Source organism: Monopterus albus, unplaced genomic scaffold (genome assembly GCF_001952655.1).
Source record: "Monopterus albus unplaced genomic scaffold, M_albus_1.0 scaffold383.1, whole genome shotgun sequence".
In the NCBI taxonomy this organism is placed as follows: domain Eukaryota; kingdom Metazoa; phylum Chordata; class Actinopteri; order Synbranchiformes; family Synbranchidae; genus Monopterus; species Monopterus albus.
The window spans coordinates 187469-192636 of NW_018128263.1; the positions used below are offsets into that span (position 1 = coordinate 187469).

At 42.6% G+C, this 5168-nt stretch overlaps 1 pseudogene; it reads right to left on the bottom strand.

The window, feature by feature from the left end:
- Positions 1-5168, bottom strand: part of LOC109951384 (uncharacterized) — a 12094-nt pseudogene that overhangs the window by 2171 nt on the left and 4755 nt on the right.

The window sequence follows — 5168 nt, forward strand, 5'->3', positions numbered from 1 at the left end:
AACAAAGTCTAACCAGCCAATGGTCTAATCAAGTGCAGCTGGTGAGAAGGGAGTGAGAAACAGGTGTGCGTGATCAGTAATCGGTGTGGAAAGACAGAGTAAGAGAGGTGAGAGAGGCAAGTGCAGCTGAGCAAACCTGACAAACAACCACCCATCATAAAACAAAAAACCTCAACAAAACAAAGCCTCATACTGGATCAAATGCCAAAAGATACAAATGAATTTTCAAATACACTTTAAAAGTGGACAATGAGGGGGCCTGCCTGATGTATAGGGGCAATGCATTCCACAACTTTGGAGCCCCCACAGCAAAAGCCCTGTCCCCCTAAGTCTCAGCCTAGCCCTTGGTATCTCCAGAAGCAGCTGATCAGCTGATCTGAGGCACCGAGAAGGACTATAGGGACGCAACAACTCTGTAAAATAAGAGGGGGCCAAACAATTTAAAGACTTATAAACAAATAAAAGAATCTTAAAATGGATTCTAAAATACACCGGCAGCCAGTGAAGAGAAGCCAAAATGGGAGTGATACGCTCCCCTTTGCGCCCCCCAACAAGTAAATGAGCAGCTGCATTTTGAGCTCTCTGAAGATGGGCAAGGGACGTCTAAGCCCAAAATAGAGCGCATTACAATAATCCAGGCGAGATGTAATGAATGCATGTATTGCTGTCTCAAAGTGCTGCCGTGAAAGAAAAGGCTTTACCTTTGCCAGCTGTCGAAGGTGAAAAAAGCTAGCCCTTACAACTGCGTTCACTTGATCTTCCAATCTAAAATTGGAATCTATTTTTACACCTAGGCTTGTAACAGTCGACTGCACATACTGCTGCAAGCAACCCAGATCAACTGGGGGAGAGTCAGCAAAATTATTTGAGCCAAACACTATAACCACAGTTTTTGTATTATTTATTTTCAATAAATTCTAAGCCATCCAGTTCTTAACGTTATTGAAACATGACAATAATGATACAACTGATGATGTGTCCCTTCCTCTCATTGGTATGTACATCTGCACATCATCCGCATAACAGTGAAAAGAAACACCATGTTTTCTAAAAACCCAACCAAGAGGAAGTAAATATAAAGAGAAAAGCAGGGGCCCCAAAACTGAGCCCTGTGGAACCCCAGATACCACTGCGATAGATGAGGACTAAACACCAGCAAATCTGACAGACATCGTCCTATCCAACTGATAAGACCTGAACCACTCTAAGGGAGTACCACAGATGCCACCTAGCTCCTTAAGTCGAGATATTAGGATATTGTGGTCAACTGTGTCAAAAGCAGTGGTCAGATCTAGCAAAACAAGAATCACATAGCCACCAGCATTTGTTGCCAGGTAAATATCATTAACCCTTGTGTTCTGTTAAGGATCATAAAAACCTTTAACAACGCTGACTCTGTACTATGCCGAGTTTTAAAACCAGATTGAAAAACCTCTTATGCTCATCTAAAAAAGACTTCAATTGTTTATAAACCACTTTCTCTAGTAATTTCAAAATAAAGGACAACTTGGAAATAGGCCTGAAATTATTCAGAATAGAATGATCAAGACCTGGCTTCTTGAGCAAAGGTTGCACAACTTACAATTCAAAATGAATGTTTTCTCCATGTTTAGGTATTGCTGAGTAAACAGTGACTGCTTGTTTATGAGTACACGAATTTAATTTTTCAACAAGATTGTATGAAACCTAAAATAATCCATAAGATAATATGTAATGTGGTAAATCAGTGGTACAGGTGCTGGCAGGAGCATTGTGTCCATCAATGTAAAAATGAGCTCTACTAGCCCATTTGCTGTAACTCCACTTTTACATAATGAAAGTGAAGTGGTGTATTTGGGAACAAAAAAAAGCCACCTGCTGCAGGCTTTACTCTCCCATCTGCTGAACTTCTCAGGACCTCTGCAGTGTTTGAAGATATGTGTGTGGGTAAACAATGCAGTTAAAATGATAATCACACCTTCCAAAATGTTTGATTTCTTTCATCTTGTTTAATTTATTTATTTATGCTCAGTGCTGGTTTATATGCAGCACACTGTAGTGTAAAACCTTTTCATTCTTAATGAATGATAATAGATAGTACAACATGAGACTTTGACTTAGGATATTGAATTTAATTAATTGAATGAACAAGAGCCAAGAGGTATGCTAATGGTGACTGATTTAGGGACACTATTTGCTAAGTTTGCGTCCTCAACATATTGCCATACTCTGGAAATGAGTTGTCTATGATTTATTAGTATAAGTCCAAACCTTAGTTACTTTTCACACGAAAGACTTATAATTTTATTTATTTATTTTTATCTTGGGAGGTGACAGTCGTGCGGTGGTAGAGCATTCATCTCCCAACCAGAAGGTTGAAGGTTCAAATCTCTGTCCCAGCAGTCCACATGTCGAAGTGTCCTTGGGCAAGACACTGAACCCCCCCGTTTCCCCCAATGGCTAAAGCCATTGGTGTGAGGTGGCACCGTAGATGGCTGCCATCGGTTCTGTACTGGAAACAAATTCCTTGTATGCAACATACTTGGCCAATAAAGGTGAATGTCCTTATCTTTAACAATCTTCATATGGTCCAACTTGAAAATGAGAGTTTTCTCTCACAGCATAAGGGGGCCACTGGCTCAGACAAATGAGTTCAGGTGCACTTTTAGTTGGAGTGTAAATGCAAACAGACTCATTATTGCCTCCATGCTGTTTGTTGTGCTGTCTTTGGTTTTCTACTTGCTAAAGTGGCAATGCAATAGTTTACACAAACACGCTTTGCGGGGGCAACAGTGGTGCAGTGGGTAGAGCAGTTGTCTCCCAACCAGAAAGTTGAAGATTCAAATCTCAGTGCATGCAGTCCACATGTAGAAGTGTCCTTGGACAAGACACTAAACCCCCCAAGTTGCACGTGATGGCGGTGCGTATGCTCGCAGCGGCCTGGAAACCTCGGCTCCGGACAAAATTTTGTTGTACGTGTCACGTTACAATGACAATAAAATAAAGCTTCAAGCTTCATGCATTGACTGACAGCTGTGAGCTATCGCGATGGCCTTGTCTGATTTTTAGAAGGATGAAACTTTAAAAAGGGAATATCTCTGCACTGTTGCCAGGCTGTTTGATGATTCTGGGTCACAGAAGCTGTGGACAACATCACTCCTCCTTATGATTTGATTTGGGGAATGACTCAACTACAAAAATGCTAAAGAAAAGTTGCATTCTGCTATTTTAATAAAACCACAGCATTGGTAAAACCTTATACTCTGTAGTATTTCCTGTTAGTTCTGTTCAGCCATATACAGCACCCAGGCTAAGTGTGTGGGTTCAACCATAACAAGGGGACTGAGTATGACGTCTGCCATTATATTTACTCCTACTACACTGTTTGTCTTTTCTTTATTAATCATTGGTTGAAAAAACTTAGAAAAAAAGATCAACTGGACTATGTTTTTAGGTCGATGACATTTCACCTCTCATTCAAGAGGCTTCATCAGTTCTGCTCGACTGGTGTTGAGTTGGAGATATTTATCCCCATCGGTGGTGTTTCAGTCCTTTGATGGCCAACAATGTCCCCTAACGACTTAGCCGTTATTACCCAGTATCAGTGAGCGTCATTACCTGTCTTTGAACCCTCACCTGTGGACCAGTGCCTATTGTCTTGGTGTGAATTAGGGTGGGCATGTTTTTGGTAGAGATCTCAAAACAGAGAAGCGGAAGAAAATGGATGGATGGATCTCAAAACAGAGTTGTAGATGGATGACAAGTTGTGTCTTAGTCCACCCCTATTTAGTGATGGGGATCACTTGGACAAAAGTAGCTTCTTTGACTCCTCTCTCAAACCAGTGATGTTCTCTGGAGAGGATCTGGACTTCATTGTCCTCAAAAGAATGCCCTTTGACCTTCAGGTGGAGGTGGATTGCTGACTCTGGTCTACTGGAGTTGGCCCTCTTGTGTTGGGCAATGCGTTTGTGAAACAGCTGCTTAGTTTCACCAATGTGCAAGTCACTACACTCCTGACTACAGTTAATTGCATACACCACATCACTCTGTTTATGTCTGGGTGTTTTGTCCTTTGGGTGGACCAGTCTCTGCTGCAGGGTGTTCCCTGGTTTAAAGTTAACTGGGATATTGTAGTGCGAAAGAGCCATTTTAACTTCTCTGATACACCAGCCACATAAGGGATGACAGTGTTATCCCCTCTTGTTTCTGGTTTCTCACTGTTGGTGTTGGGCCTCTTCTTTGCTTTGGTGAAGGCCCACTTGGGGTATCCACAAGCCTTAAGGGAGTTCTGGATGTGTAGATTCTCTTTCTTGGCCCCTTCTGCAGTTCTGATGACTTCCAATTTGTGTTGAAGTGGATGGTGTGAGTCAAAAAGCAGGTATTGGTCCTTGTGCGTAGGTTTTCAATATACTTCTACCTTCAGGCTTCTGTCCCCTCCCAAGTGGACTGCACAATCCAAAAAGGCCAGACAGTCATCTCTGGCATCCTCACGAGTGACCTTGATGTTGATATCCACAGAGTTGATATGCTTGGTGAAAACCTCTACCTCCCGGGTCCTGATTTTAACCCATGTGTCGTCCACATAGCGGAACCAGTGGCTGGGAGTGGTACCAGTAAAGGAAGACAGGGCTTTCTCCTCAAATTCTTCCATGTACAGGTTGGCAACTATAGGAGACACTGGGGAGCCCATAGCACAGTCAAGTTGCTGCCTATAAAAGTGCCCCCCAAACTGGAAGTAGGTAGTGTTTAAACAAAGTTCCAGCAGAGTGCATACATGGTCTGGGGTGAAGTTAGTCCAGCTGTTCAGCGTGTCATCCTTCAGGAGTCTCTTCTTCACTGCCTTGACAGCGTCTGTGGTGGGGATACAAGTGAACAAGGATGTGACATCACATGAGACCATCAAAAATCAAATCAAATTTTATTTGTATAGCGCCAAATCACAACAAAAGTCATCTCAAGACACTTTGCAAAGTAAGGTCTAGACCTTACTGTTATCAATATTATTACATAGGGAAAACCCAACAAATCCCCCTTGAGCAAGCACTTGGCGACAGTGGGGAGGAAAAACTCCCTTTAACGGAAGAAACCTCCGACAGACCCCGGCTCTTGGTGGGCGGCCTTCTGCCTCGACCGGTTGGGGTGAGTGGATAGAGGAGAGACAAAAGAAGAAAAGCAACAAGACACAACAA